Source organism: Corvus hawaiiensis, chromosome 6, assembly GCF_020740725.1.
Source record: "Corvus hawaiiensis isolate bCorHaw1 chromosome 6, bCorHaw1.pri.cur, whole genome shotgun sequence".
NCBI lineage: Eukaryota > Metazoa > Chordata > Aves > Passeriformes > Corvidae > Corvus > Corvus hawaiiensis.
This window is the reverse complement of record NC_063218.1, coordinates 11883169-11899043: the sequence shown is the minus strand read 5'-3', so window position 1 is coordinate 11899043 and position 15875 is coordinate 11883169. Positions and strand designations below refer to the sequence as shown.

General features: G+C 39.2%; 1 protein-coding gene across 11 annotated transcripts in view; it reads right to left on the bottom strand.

Annotated features, from left to right (window-relative positions):
• BEGAIN (brain enriched guanylate kinase associated) overlaps positions 1–15875 on the bottom strand; it is a 158809-nt gene that overhangs the window by 16266 nt on the left and 126668 nt on the right. The window lies entirely within an intron of this gene.

Here is a 15875-nt window from a genome sequence, read left to right as displayed (position 1 = left end):
AAAAGAGGAAAAGAGCCAAATGTTTAGCAGATTTATGAGGTAATTCTTTATCAAGTTACAAACAAAACTGCAGGAATGTGTAGGGATGTATGCAGAGGCTGTGGCAGCATCCTGATTGCACTTCATCATCTACCACTGTCTCATCTTTGCTTCCCATTGCAGTAATCCCCAGGACACCCATCCTTGTCTCAATACTTCTTCAAAATGCTAATAGAGCCTGGCTTTCAGGAGTGCTGCTACTTTATGGTAAGGAGCAATGACTAATTCATTATATTTATCCTACGGAATATTAGATGTTTATTTAAAGTGATTTTATGTTGCCAAGCTGCCAAGGTTGCAGGCAAGGCTGCATTCTTCAGAGACAAACATATGGCACTAAGGATTTGAAAATACCCATTTTTCTGGGCAGGTCAGAGTAAATATGTTGTTGATGTGTCTTTTGCCTAAGGCTTTACCTACTGCAAAAATCTAAGTCATGTTGGAGTTCTTCCACATAAAGAAGATAGTGGCAAGAACATTATTCCAATGTGACAGGCCTTTCTTATGATGAACACATGGGATAAAAGGAAGTGACAGATGTATGACCCTTGGGTTGGCTCAGGAAGAGACTGGATTTTCTGTCCTTGCCCATAGCTTAATTATTATTTTTTTTTTTTTATCTTTTCACTCCTCCTAGGAGCTCAGCAAAATAATTTAAAACAATTACATGGTCATAGTGAAATGAAAGGAATGGAGTCTTCTGCTGAGCTAGTGGTAAGGAGCAAAACATCTTGCAAAAAGAAAAAGAAATTGTGTGAATGGGTAGAAAAGGAGACATTCCACTGCTGCAGGCCACATAAGGTAGGCTCACCAGCCTTGTAGCTTGAAGCTGTCACTCTAAGGACTGATTGCCTGACACTCAAACTTTCCAGCCACAAAGGCTCCTCTGTGGAAATGGAGAAATTACTGGAGACTGGATATTGCTTAAATTAACTACTTAGATAGTCTAGAAAGAGGAGGTAGCATTAATTTCTCTGAGTAAAGAAGTAAAATGGTCTAGGAAGAAAAATGTGGCATTCTGAACTTTGGAATATTAAATTCTTTCATATACATTGCAGATTGCTTCAATATGCAAGTGAATTCTAATTAGACCTGACTACCTAAACAAGGACAATTTCCCAGCCAAATAAAAAAAGTAAAGGCTAGATTATTTACAGTACTTTGCTCTTTAATAATTTGTTCAGCTCTAAGAATTTTGAAATTCACATTTCCTGTCACCTTTTGACCCTTTCTTTTAATAATTAGTTGTTCAGAAGAAAACTTAAAGTCTCTTCTTTTCCCCCTGTGACTAAAAGAATGGTTTATCTAAATGGTCTCTCGGGAGCTAAAGTACTTCCCTCTCACAAAAGTTTCTCTTATATATCACAGTCCTGTGGCAAAGCTGACTTTTCATCTCTGCGTTCAGAGTGCACTTGAGTGCACAGAAGCCGTTCTTGCACTGAAAACCTGTGATAAGCAGGATTTGTGCCCAAGCCCTGCTTGGTGGACCCTGAACAGCCCAGAGCCAGCCCAGCAGCTCTGGCCTGCCCACAGAGCTTGTCACAATGGCAAATCTGCTATTAGGATTATTGCTGCATTATTGTTATACCTTAGGCTTCCGTCTCCTCACTTTTCCACATCTTGGGCTCTTCCTCTTGTGGAATTTGATCTTTCTAAACATGTCCATGTCCAATGTGTGCATGTCTCTATATTCTGCTCCCCTGATCTCTCATATCTGTTTAATATACATTGAAACATCAGCTGGGGTATTGATTGGGAAGATTTGGTGAGCTGGCTGAAAAATTGTAAGTGTAGTACAGGGAATAAACATAATTTACTTGTGTCTTTTCTGTGTGAATTAGCCTCTCCATTTTTTATTAAAATATATCTCTGATATTTACTTTGTAAAACCTCATGTTGGGTAAAGATATTTAAGGTTTGGTGTTTAACCCACACCCCAATCAACACCAGATCCTTGAGAACATTTTGAGAAAATCCATATAAGCTCTTTTCAAGGTAAAGCAGTGGAAATTCATTAAAACAAAATACTCTGTTCAAATATCCAGCCCCTCATACCCTGCTAAATAGTGTCTTTTTGGTAGCATCCCAATTCAAACTGCCATAACCAAGTATAATGACTACATTAAATAACAACTGCCCCAAAAAAAAAAAAAAAAAAAAAGTATAAAAAAAGGAAAGAGCCTGTAGGACAGCAGGGGTGGTTCGGACGGGACTGACGGAGACGAGAGATCTCTATAGTCAGATCTTGGAACATGCGGTTTATTGCAAAGGGCGTGGGTATAGGGGCACTGCTTAGAGCTGCCAGCCGCAGCTCTGAGCAGGCCCAAGAGAGCAAGAGAGTAAGCGAGTAAGAGAGAGAGAGCGAGAGGAATGAGAGTGAAGAAGAAGTGATGAGAATAGGATGGAATCGTGAAGTCCTGGTTACAATACAATAAATCATCTTCTGTACTGAATATTCTAATTGTCACTAACCAATCTAATACAAGATACAAATCCTATAGCATTTACATACAGCCTATAAGAGTTCTTATATTACCATAGAGTGTTACATCTTAACTTCTAAAACCTACTCTTTGGACCCCTTCTGCTGAGCTAGTAGGGTCTGCTCTGACCCTTGGACCTGTTTGCAAGCAGAGGGTATTGTTCCATCAAGAGGGGATTACTTCAGTGGCCATACCATTGTTTTCCAGTTGTTCAGTAACTAAGACTTGGTATTTCAAAAGTGGCTTTCATTTCGATGTCGCCTGTAGTTTTCATATTCCCAAAATCTTTTGTCAGGCAATCATATTTCCTGTTTCATCTTCCCCAACAAGAGCCATTATGCAAATTGCTTGAAAAAAGTCAGAATTTTGCTTCCAACCCTGCTAGTAGGTTACTCAAGTCTTTGTCTCCTAATGCAGCTTGGGGGGGTTGTTGTTGTAGTTCTTTTTCATATGAATTTATTTGTGACTCTTTGGAATTGCTGAGGAACCCTGCAGGGAGGGACAGGTGGGACTGTGCTGGAGAGCTGGAGTGGTGTTTGCTGCAGGTTGTGGTCACGGGAGGCTTTGCTGGATAGAGCCACATTTGATCCCCACAATGAGGACACTGTTTCTGCTCCCCAGTGCTTGAGGAGTAAACTCTTCTGGCATAAGGAAAAGCTGCAATGGTTTGCTTGGTGTAACTGATTGAGTTTTACTATAAGGGAAGTGCAACACTTCCTTGCCATCTGACTGCTGGGATCAAATCCAAGGAAAATTAAAGATGGATATATTTTTATGGACAAGCAGATAGGGAACTCACTGCTGTGTGTTTCTTGTGTTGCTATTCAGGATGGTCATTTTACCTGTTGCCTCCAGAGTTTGTGTAGATGGAAGAGACTCTACCTTTTGATCAAGAGAAATGTCACAACCTTTGTCCCATGTCATAAGATCAACTGTCTTGAATCAGCACTGCTCTCCTCTGTGCCATTTCAGAGCTTTGCTGTAACTTCATTTGCCTCCTTAACTGTCCTGAGTTATACTGTAACTCCACAATCCTTTTTTTTTTCAGTCGTGAATTTGGTTTAAAGGCCCTTTGCTGCCCCACAACAGTTCATGGCCCCATCAGCTGTGCTGGCACAACTCTGTGGCCATCCTGAAAGCCAGGCTGATCAAAAATAACCCTTCAAAACTGAAAAGCCCTTTTTTTTGGGAAAGAGATATTTTTAACCATTTTTGCCATTAAGAAAAGTGTTCATGGATTCAATAGCCTCAGTATTTCTCCATGGCATTCAGAAAATCTGGCTCACAGTTTAAATATTTTCCAATGCTACCCCAAGATGCAGTTTTCTTTTGCCCTGCAGCCTGGCAAAAATTTGAACACTGTGATTTCTTAATTCCATTTATTATAGCTATTCATATACTTCCTAATAATATTAAGTCTCTAAGGTATTATTTTCACTGCAGCTTAGAAATATTAATATCCTCTTGAGAAGATGCTAAAGCAAACCCTCCCTTATTTATATGTCAGGGGTGTCATTGTCCACTTTTAAGCCAGCCACCTTCCTGCCTTCCTTCAATCAGCATAGAGATTTCTTCAAAGCATGAAATTCCTCATTGTATGGTGATTTATTTTTGGAGGAGTAGCTCTCCAATGGTGCCTGCTTCTCTCCACTGACTGATAATGATGCTGAGTAAAAACACTTCAGACATACACATGCTAAATAGACATCTAGCATGTAGATATCTAAAAGTAGGTAAAACGAAGCTTACTTTGAGTAACTAGCTCAATGACTCATAAATGATGTTTGGCAGAGGCAAGGACTGAATCCGTATCTCCCAAGACATAAATCTTGTAATTCATGGGAAGCTTGCTTTTCTGGGTCTGTAAGTGTCCCCAGGGAAGAGCAGCATGAAGAGATTTTGCAACTAATGTGAATCTAGCTGAGACAGACTTTCAGTAAGTTGATTGTAATGACCTGTTCAATGGGAAAACTTCAAGAAATGAAGTATATGCTATTTCCCTGGATACCAGGAGCTCTGTGCCTCTGAATGTGCAAACAGCTTTCCCCCTTTGAACAGGTCTGGATCCTGAGTGTAGCTCTTGTTTTGCCTGATTAAAAACCTGTCTGATATTTAGCATTTTCTCTCTGTGAAGACATTTGTATGAGTAAGTTGTCTTTCTTCTCTGCACTAAACTTGTGAGCTGCCTGAGTCTCTTGCTGAGGCAGCTTCTTCACTTTTCAGTCTTTCCAATTCTCAGGCAACTTGAATGATTTTACAAACCCTCTAAAATATTTTCAATATCAGAACTTGAGCCACTGTCTTCAAACTGGATTTTCTTTGTCTGAAACTGTGGCAAAATTATCATTCTGCTCTATTCACTTTTCTCATGGTTATACAAATACTGCTTTTGTCATTTTTGTCATGGCTTGATGCTGGGGGCTCATGTGGGGTTGTTCAACCAGTCTGACTTTCAGAATCAGTTATGTTTCCTGAGTCCCTCCTTTCCAGAGCATAACCCATTCCACTTACTTCTTCCTTCCCATTTGTTGCAATAGGGTCTGCAAAGGACCCTCATAGATTTTATGCTTTTAAATCTCTGTGGAAAAACATATTTTGACTGAATGGGAACATCTTATGAAAGGCACTGGTCATTTGAATTAATTTGCTTATCAACATTTAACAACATTGCTAATCCTTCTTATCTCATTTTATCAGCAATAATTTTGTGTTTACTTCTGGGACACTGTTGAAGACATTGGTTTGTGCTGAGACCCGTACCAATCACTGAGCTGTCCTGATCCAGCCCTCTGAACAGACTCTTTTAAATGGAAATACCACAGCACCTGGTACTTTTTGAAGTGACTTTTACTGCAACCCTTCTGCTAACTGCTTTTGATACTGTATCATGTTTATTTAGTAATCACAATCATATGAAGTGGTACTTTTCAAGTCTTACTATCCAGATAGATCTACTCAATTGCCTTTGCAAAAGAAATAGTGGTTTATGTAATTTTTCATAAAAATGTGTTGGTTTCCATTATTTATACTCTTCTGATTTAATTTTCCAGTAGCTGAACAACATAAAAAATGACTTTGTGTTTTGCACAATCTCTATTTGCCCCATTCTATCCTTGACCTCTCAGATGTTGGTACAGCTGGTTCAGAATTATCTCTACATTCAGAGTCTTATTTAAAATGAATAACAGCTTAACACATTAGAATGTATTTCTAATTTAGCTTGGAGTAGGAAGCTGGGAATCTGTTCAGCTGGTTCTTTTAGGAACCTTAGGTGGAAATTTATGTAGGCTCCTGTTTTTTATAAGAAGGATTTTGCAAGTGTTTGCTAAGACACATTGCTCAACATTGTCTGTAGTTTCCATTGAATTTGGATGTTGGGTTGCAATCAGTAGTTAAAAAAAATGCTTGGCCTTAAAGCAAAGAGTGACACAAGTACTCTGCCTGCTGCTAAGGGGAGCCAAGTGAAGAGGGAAAGGTGCTCATCTGTTTTCTGGCTCATGTGGCAAGGCAAGGACTGGGAAGTACTGCAAAATGGCCCAGTTAGGTCAGAATGAGACATTTCTTTGCAAAGCTGGTGCAAAAAGCACATTAACGATATTGTGTAGTCAGGAGGGAGCTACTGGACATTTGGAGTACACAGAGCTATAGGGACAACATGGGGGAACTTTGCCCAGCACCATGTCCCTGAGGTTTGAGGTACCCCAACTGCAGAAGATTTAGTAAATCCCTGGGTGCTACACAGAGAAATTTTGGAAATTTCTTCTGGAAAACATCAGAGATTAACACTATCCATAATAAACTTTCTACTCTAACTTTGGCACCTTTCATTTCTTTTTTAAATGTGGTGTCTGTCAACAGCCATTGATTTGAAAGTTATTTACTGCTTAATAACTAATTCATTTAGTTTCAGAGACAGCTCTCTGGAAACAGAAAAAAGCAAAACTCAAACCCCAAAACCAAATGAAAAAAACCCCAAAACTTCTTGGTAAGCACACAATACTAAAATTAATAGTTTGGATTTATTTTCCACTTCTTTAAGGGATGGTCCTTCAATCATGGGCACTGAAGTCATTTGACAGCTGTTTCCTTCCTGCCAAGGGAATACCAAAAGCCCTGGGAACCTGTAGGTAAACTGTTCTCTACCATTAAGAAAATGAGATTTAGATACCATAACCAAGCCCTCTCTCACTGTGAAGAGTAAAACTTTACTGGTTTATGGAAAACATGAGCGTTGGGCAGGATGTTAGGCCCCTGAACCTGCCAGAAGAGGAAGGAAAAAGAATAGACTCACACTTGAGAACACACTGATTAATCCTTAAGGCTTTGATCTTAGGAAGAAACTTTAGAGAGACTCTTTTTAATCATAGTTGAGGATGAAATGAGAAATATTTGACAGAGAATAGACCCCAGAAAACTGAAGGTTAGAAGCCAGACCCAAATGCACCACTCTACAAAAGTCCATATCCTCTTGTCCTGTTGATTGCCTTCTGGTTCCTTCCATCTCACTGTTCAAAAGTATTTCTAGGAATATAGTTTTAAATTCAGTGAAACTTTTAATCTAATTAGTCTGATTTTTGTACCCAGCCTTTGGTTTATGACTTTTGTTTATGACTTGATTTACTGGCTTTTGTTTTCCTTGTATTTCCACATTGTTCTGTTTGAATTTATCCTCCACACAATGTAGTACATTGCATGTGCTTGTTGTCTTCAGAATTGACATCTAATTTACTGGTCCTTTTTTAATGCTTCCTGTCACAACATCTTATGCTTGAGGAGTGCAGAGATAATTTGTTTTTCAGCTACTGAGGTTTATTTATTGAGAGAAATGTGCTAATGTGGATGGACACTGAAGAGCTGTGTTGATTCTCATTAGTGATAAGAAATTTCTGTCAAGGCTTTAGAAAAAATCTCTGATTGCTAAAAGGGTTCTTTTATCCCAATTTTTACTTCTAGCTTTGAGTCTTAACAAACATCCTTTCTGTTCTGCCACTCCAAAATAAGAGACTGAATACTGTCCCCATCCATGAGTATATTTTGGGTGAGTGAGAGGCCAAATTTCAGGCAACTTGACAGCTAGAAAATAATGTTGAATGTCTCTGCACTAGTCTCAAATTTCATCAGAAGTCATAAGAGTTGTTCTAAGAGATAAGGAGATCCAGTGCATTCTGAATAAAAACTTTAAAAAATCTTCTGTAACTTGCTGTGGTAAGGAAAATTCCTGGTGTCCTCCAGAATCTAGCTCCAGTAAATGCATAAAGTCATCAGCAAAACTACTGTTTGGCTCTGTCTCAGTTTATCTTTTACCACTGTAGAAAAATATAACTTAATATAGATGTTTTAAATTTCCTGAGGTATAATTTAATCCACATAGATAGGAGGGAAAAAATGCTTTCATTGAAGGCAATGGTAGAACTATACTATTTAAACCTCATCACAGCCTGTGCTAACTGCTTTTGGTGATAAAACTAGGCACTATTGGAAGGTACAGAAACACTTCCTACTGCTCTGGCATGGTTTCAGAGTCCATATTTTCCAGCAGATTAGATATAGAAGGCTGATTCTAAGCAATGTCTTAATTGCTAGTTGATAGCTAACAAAGATGCAGCTTAAGAGCTGGCAGGAGATGCCATGGCAGATTTTAGGGTTCTCTAGATATGTCTGTGAAAAACCAGGCATGCATAAATAATTTAGCCAACTAAGTCAAAACAACTTGTTTTTTGAATAGTTTTTCTATACCAGCAAGAAGACCACTGTGATCACTCATCTGATCCATCTAGCTCATGCCATAAACAGTCAGCAGTTCCTGAGATTGAAGAATACAAATTTTGTTTTCTATTGGTAAATAAGCACCAGAAGAACCTGCAGAAAGCTGGCTGGCACTTCATGAGGTAATTGTTGCCTATCTGGAGAAGGCTGAGTCTGACACATCCTCTGCATGTCCTGGCTCAGTAAGAACCACCCAGGAGGCATCTCAGTGCTCCACGTGGCTGAAGGTCATTACCAGAGCAGCTTGTCTAGTCCTTGGGCTTGGTATCTTGTGAAATCTTTGAGCTGTGGCAGTCTGCTTTGAATGGATATATGAATCTGTCCAGCCTTCCCTGGGAAGTCCTGGCCAGGGTTTGCCCTGTGCCAGCCTCAGAGAGAAGAAAGGCTGCCCTTGAATGGGACTTAGGTCATTGTCATAAGGGTGGATGGGAGTGTGAGGGCTACAGGAGAAATGAAAATGAAAAATGCAAGTCAAAGAGTGAGATCTTTAAACTGTACAACATGTCAGTTCTCAGTGTTTGTCACTGTCAGGAGACCATGGGCTTGTTAGAAGCTTAGAATTGAAAACCTTAATGTATTCTTTACAGAAACAAAAGCTCCTGAATTATGCAGCAACCTCAAATGTTCCTACTACAGGTGACTCAGCTTCTAGATGCATTATTTAAAGAGGCCTATGATATCAGTCTGCAGCTATGGAACTGCAATCTATACCTCCCTTTTTCACTGGTGTGTCTTTACAAATCCTAATTCTCATTGCAATCATTGAAAACGGTCATACTAAGAGAATTCTGCAGTTTACACTCATCTTCATCCACCTTTGCAGCTGCCTCCAGCAGTGTTTTAAATATACAGTGGAACTGATGGTGACTCCTTTCTGATTTTGGAGAATGAAGGTTGTAATAATATTTGCATTTCTAGTCTATGAAAAGACATTTCAAGAACACCTAAACTCTGCTAAGAGATTGTCTGGAAGATGTGGACCAGCATCAGAACAGCAGTTTTAGATGCTCAAGCATTCTGTGAATAGGAAGGATCCCCATACCTTGTCTCAGGTCAGGGTTTTAATGATTATGTGATGCAGGTGAAGGAAATAAAGCTTAAGTTATGGTTTATCTTCAAGCTTCAATCAGTAAACCACTGAACAGAAGCTACACATCTCATATCACTTGAACAACTTCTACACCTCTGGAAGATCACAGAAATGCCTGGAAGGGACCTCAAAGATCATCTAGTACAGATGTGTATTTCTTTTGTTGTTGTTGTAGTGTTGCTTAAAAAAAGTGGCCTGAACATTTTAAAATATTAAGGGATTATCTCTAGGCTCCTTTTACATTATTAATCAGTTACTATAGGATTTTCTTCAAATTAACACTATAAAAGCTCTGATCTGTACTTCAAAATACAGTGGACAAATCTGTTTTAAGATAGAATTTGCTTTCCAGGCTTAAAACTGAAAAGCATTGCCCTGTGCTCATAACATGAATGAGATGCACCACATTTCTTTCAAGAGTGGATTACAAATCAACAATCTCATTGGGATGTATTATGGTGCCAGAACAGAGTCGATGAGAGAACCATTTTATCATACCACTTGTTTTGAGGATGAACAGAAATTTCCAAATTAAAGAATCAAGTGTGTGCATGAGAGTGTATGTGAATAAAATCCCTCCAGCCTGAACCTTTTCATAACACTGATGTTAATTTCTCTCCCCTCTTGAATTTCATTTTTAAAGGCACTTTTCATGGCAGTCCTGAAAGTGGGCAAAAATATGACTGGCTACTTCTATAGTGATTGCAGATGATGCCATCTCCTGACTACTCAGAAGAAGTGCTGGATAGGAGTCAAAACTGAGAAGTGAGTCAGAATAGAAAATGAGTTCATTTTTCATGCAACAAAACACCTTGATGATACCTACTACCAGGCCCCACTCTCAAAGTAACTCTAAGTTACTCTGTATATTAACCTGAGCAGGATCCTGAAAGCCGTATAGTTGCTCTGGTATTTCTAACTATGGAAAACCAATGGTTAACAAGCACTGAATATATTTGGAAAATGAATGGTATGAGAGTGCAGAGGAGCTAATTAATGCTCCTACCTTTTCAAATGCCTGTTGAGATCAGGACAAGTAAAATGTATTTTGCCCTTTAAGGAAAGATTGAAAACAATGTCAATTATGACAGTAATATGGGAGAACAAAGGCAGGTGCCATATGGTGTTATGGCATACACAAGGATGATCACTTACTAAAATGAATAGAAATTTACTGATGGGATGTTACTGCATTCCCTAGTATTGTAGTAGTGCTTGGGAGTTTTATTCATGAATCAGGACCCCAGTAAAGAGAAAAATGCTATGCAGAGAAGAAAAATTAAGAGATCCCAGTGTCAGTGGGGATCAGCCTAAGCATACCTGAGCCAAATCCCATGTTCTAGTAGAAAGGGGCCTGGTTTTGTTTGTTAGGAGAGCCCTTTGGGCTTTGTGCTTCTACATCTGCATTATTCTCTTGAATTCTTCCTCAAAACATGACTGTTGCAGAGGATTCTTTGGCCTCATCAGCTGCTGGAAAATCTGTCAAGTTTCTGATATGTCAGCTAATATATACACATTTTGTATGAACAAGGCTCAAGAGTGATAGGTGGGGAGTGCTGCCTTGCATAGGAGATCTGTGCTGTCCCAGAGATGCTGGTGCTTATCTAAAAGTGTGGTTACATGGTGGTTCTCAAAAGAGGAAAAATTACTTTTTGTGCTCTATTTTAGGCGCTATTTATTTTCTTTGTCTGCATATAGTAATTCTGTATCAAAACCAAGTCTGTTGGTAACTCTTGGCATCTCCTCTTAGCCTTCCTATTTGCTTTGCTTTGCTCTCTCTCCCCCCACTACCTCCTCTTTCCGAACAACCAGTATCTGTCACTTTTGCCTTAGCCAGACTCAGCCTGCAGCCAGCTGGCTTTCAGCTGACTCCCTGACTTGTGTGAAATATTCTGTGAATACCTCTAGCTTAGATTATTTTTGTTGTAAGCCCTCAGCACGCCTTTGTTTTCACTTCTGCCACAGAACATGGTCCCTGAAAGAGAACATGACATGAAAGAAAAGCCATCATCTGCTGCCGAGTCAACACTCTCAAGTGTGTGAATCCAAGGACAGAAGCCCTATGACTAGAGAGCACTTCCCAAAATTTGGCCTTTGTCTCCGTGAGGCAAGAAGGTCTCTGGAAGTCTGTCACTACACATATAAAGTCATTGAATACAGAGCAATGGTCAGAAAACGTTCAGCTCCAAAAGAGAAATGGGGGAGCACAAAGGTGCATTGGACTAGAGAGGACCCCATGAGTTAATGCCTCCCACTCCTTGCTGTTGCAGGCAGCTGGCCTGGAAATCCTGATCCTAAATGGATCACACTTTGGCACCAATGTGACTAAGCAGTAGAACTGATCCTAATAAAAGTTGTTCTAGTCCTCTGGGGATTTGCAACCTTTTTCCAATAGTCAGGCTAAATTTATTAAAGGGTAATGAGTATCCATTTGTTTTTGCAGCAGAAGTGTCTTTTAGTTTAAATAGCTTTTAGCCTCTGCTAAGTTTACAGAAACTTAGACTGCTCAGTTTATAGAAAGCAACCTTTATTCTCTTAGGCCACACAAGCCAGCATATTTTAATCTCATTTAAGAAGATAAATTCTTCATTTCCTTGATTATTGTAGTTTTGTTACAGACTAAATTAATCTTCCTTGCATCTGGATGCCCGAGACTGCATATTGTATTCCAGATGGCCTCATCATGCTCTTGTTCTCTAAAAATGCCTCACAAGGGACATCTGAAACCAAATTATTTTTCCAGCTATGATTGAATAATCAAGCCAGAATTTTATTGCTTTCTGGCACCTCCAGTGGGCAATCCCCAATTTCTAACATATTTTTTTCATTAGTTCGAGGGCACAGTTTTGTCTGGCCTGTGGGTGGGCACTTATCTGAGCAAACTGGGGAAGCAAAGTGCCTTTGCTCCTCAGTAAAACGGCTGTGGTCAGTGGAGTGACAGAGCCAGTTTCCCCAACAAATTGATTCATGTTCTGTCTGGTGCTGGAAGTGCTAATCTATCTATCCCTATTGACCACAGAAGGAACATGGGAATTCCATGTTCCTAAATTTGGTTCCTAAACTTGGGTAGGTGGGCTGAATCTGGCCTATGTGCAGTACACACACACACACACACACACACCTTGTAGTGTGCACTGCAAAATTTCATCCTGTTCCCATAAGCCAGGGGCATCCATTCTCTCCTGTGCTTCCCAGTTCCCACCACTGCAGCACAATTGATGGAAATGATGTAGGACTGATTGTAGGAAGGCCTTATTATATTCGCTTTCTCTGATAATAAAACTCGGTTCCCTAGAAGGACAATGGTTCAGCTGCCTTTTCACTTAGCATGATTATATCGTGCTTCCAAGTGGTAATGTTCTATTTTGTATCTTCTGTATGACTGTCTGATTCACTTCTTTTTGGGCTATGCTGAACATCAATTTCTTCACTCCTCTTTAAACAACTTCTTTTATTCTCGTGCAACTATTTACACAGATAAAGTTTATTTTGCTACATGTTTTAGTTTCCCTTGTGTAGTCTAGCATACCTTGAGTTTTGGCAATTTTAAGTTTATTTGTATGATTTATGACATACAAGTTTCTCCTTCCAAGCCTCTCAGATACTCTGTTGCAAGGAAGTTTCTCATTCAGTGAATCTCAGAAATGTTCTAGACAATTTTTCCTTCTAACTTGCAGTGCATAATCCTGTATCCTTGATTTCAAAGGCTCTCAGACCTTTTTCACATTCCAGATTCTTTAATTCTTTAGTCCAGATAAACAGCCATTTTAATTCCCCTGAATTCTATCAGTCCAGATAAATATTCCTCTTTGATATCCACTGTAAAGTCCAAAGTCAGACCTGCACATACAAATCTGTTTACTCACTCTGTTTCTGAGGTATCTCTCAAAAGACAAAAGAGTGTTTTTCTATACATTATTTCCTTAATGGCAACCATTTGAGTGTTTCCATAAGCTAGTACTCGTTGAGATTCTCAAACTACCTTTCCTCGGGGTGGATCATATCCCTCTTACAATTGCATGGACCTTCCCTGTGCCATTGTAAGCAACTTCCTTTAATTGCACTCTGTGCTCTCTGTGGAAAGCATCTTTGATAGAAATTCCGATAAAAATTAGTAGCAAATAAGGAAGAAAAGAAATGAACTTGGATTCTGCTACATTTCTAAGTGTGGCTGTAACTGTTCCCATCACAATCAGTGAATTAGTTTCAGTCTACCCAGTACCACACATTTCTTTTTACTGGCTTTTAGTTACTTTTTCTATTTTATTGGGAGAATTGTGGAAAAAATATCTTATACTATGAGAACTTTTCTTTCAGGCCATTCACATCACTGTGAGACGAATAATTTCTCAGTTCTTCTTCAAAGTTTATAAATACAGCTCAGACAAAGTTATATCTCTTGTGTTTGTGGGGAAAGAATGAAATAAAAGAGAGGTATTTTTTACCCACAACTCAGTCATCTAACTGTGTGACTTGCACCTAGATTGAAGTAATTGCACTGTAGCAAGTAACTGTGTAACAGCAAATGGACTTAGAAAATTTAGGCATTCACTTTTTCACATTTACAGTGCTATCCACAGCAAGTGATTATCCCAGCTCTTTTTTTTTTTCTTACAATTTCTTACACACTCCTTAGGCATATGTGTTGGTCCTAATAGACCAGAGACTGAGAGGAGGATCTTTAAAACTCAAGATTTGAGCTAAAGATGATCCTGCATGGTTAAGACTTGGAACAGACTTGTGTCTCCTGGTGACATAGAGCAGATATATATGCTCATTTAAAATAAACCATGGGCTATGGACTTTGGTTGACAGCTCATTTGGTTGGCAGTTTAATTTCTCTGGTGTGTGTTCTCTTGCGTGCTCTTTGTCTCTTTCTCCTCCTCTTCTCCCTCGCTCCCCTCCTCCTCTCCACTGAATTTAAAGGTAGGACCTTGGAGGTCTGTATTTGTTCATCCAGTGAAACTTCAGTGAGATGCGATTTCTTTCTCAGTTTGTGTCTTGGGGTGTTTGGCTGAAGGTAATTTTATCTCCTTGAACCATGTTAAATCAGGTTTGGGATTTCAGCTATGCTTGTAGGAACTAATTAATAGGGCATAAACACATCACTGGAAGCAAATGTTTACCCTTAATTTTGAAAATAAGGTAAATTTGGAGATTTTTTCATCCTTACAGGAGAAAAATAGTCTGCTAAAACACCACTTTTATGTACCTTTTAATTAGGTTATTTAATCAAGATGCTTTGGTTTGAACATTATTGTTTTGTATTGCAGTCCAGACGGACTGACCAGCCTGAGATTCAACTTCCCATGGATACCCAGCAACACTTGGCTGCAAAACAGGATGGTCTTGCAAACTACCTGGAAAAGTCTCCTAAGGGCCGTCTCAGAACAGGGGCATTAATCTTGAATTTTTATTTCAGCTCAATTTCAATTATTTAACTCTTTGCTCACTGGAAAATAAACCTTTACTGCTATTCTATGCAGGCATCTATGTATTTCAAGCACACAGGAATTTATGTAGAATACAAGCTGGTGATTTAAACTGGGTTGTGGGAATAGCACTGGGAAAGGCTGAACAAATAAAATGGAACTAGTTCATTCATCATTTAATAGCATTTAGCTTGGCTCATAAAGAGAGTGGCAGCTTCTATTGCTCATACAAGCACTTATGCCACTATTAAAGAATGATGCCTCAGCTACTTCTGCTCCAAACTGCAGAGTATGACAAACCCCAGTGGACTGAATTCTATTTAATACTTAGCACCTAAATGCTAACTAATAAAGCAAAGTGGAAGGGTAGTGCTTAGAAACAGCAACTGCAATATTTAAAACCTGATTTTAAGCAGAAGAATAATACCTAAGACAAAACTTTTGGCTCAGCATGTTAAATTGTTAGGTATTTCCAGATTAAAATCAGTTGACTATTATAAATTCATTTTGCATTAAAACAAGAAGATGTAATAGGACTAAAACTTCATTGAAACATGGCTTCTGCTCTAAAAACTTGGGTGATATCACTTAGTCACTGTGGAGAAATCTTGCTAGATACTCTCCTAAGTTTTCCTAAATTTGTCACTGACCAATCTCTGCATCCAAGGTTTCAAAGAATATCCTGTCAGCACTGACAAATCATTTAGGCTCCCACAGATTCAGGACTTCTGCTGCAAAAAGGAAAGATGAGTGAGAGATGAGCTCCCTGTCTTTGGTCAACAATGCCTTTTCAGAAGTGTTCTCTCCAGAGAGCTGCAGTGTAGACAGCTCCTGCATGTTTCTCCTTTGTGAAATAGGATCCCAGGGTTGCTGATGTGTCCTGTAGTCTATTTTTGCTCTGAATCACTGTTGTACCTCATGGGAACTGTTGTTCATTCAGGGCAGATGGTGCAGAGAAGTCATCCAGACAAGGACCCAAATGGCAAATCCCTCAGACACTTCGGTGCTGTTTCCAACAAGAATGTTCAGGTGAGTCTGCAGTTACAAACTGAACACCTCTCAACT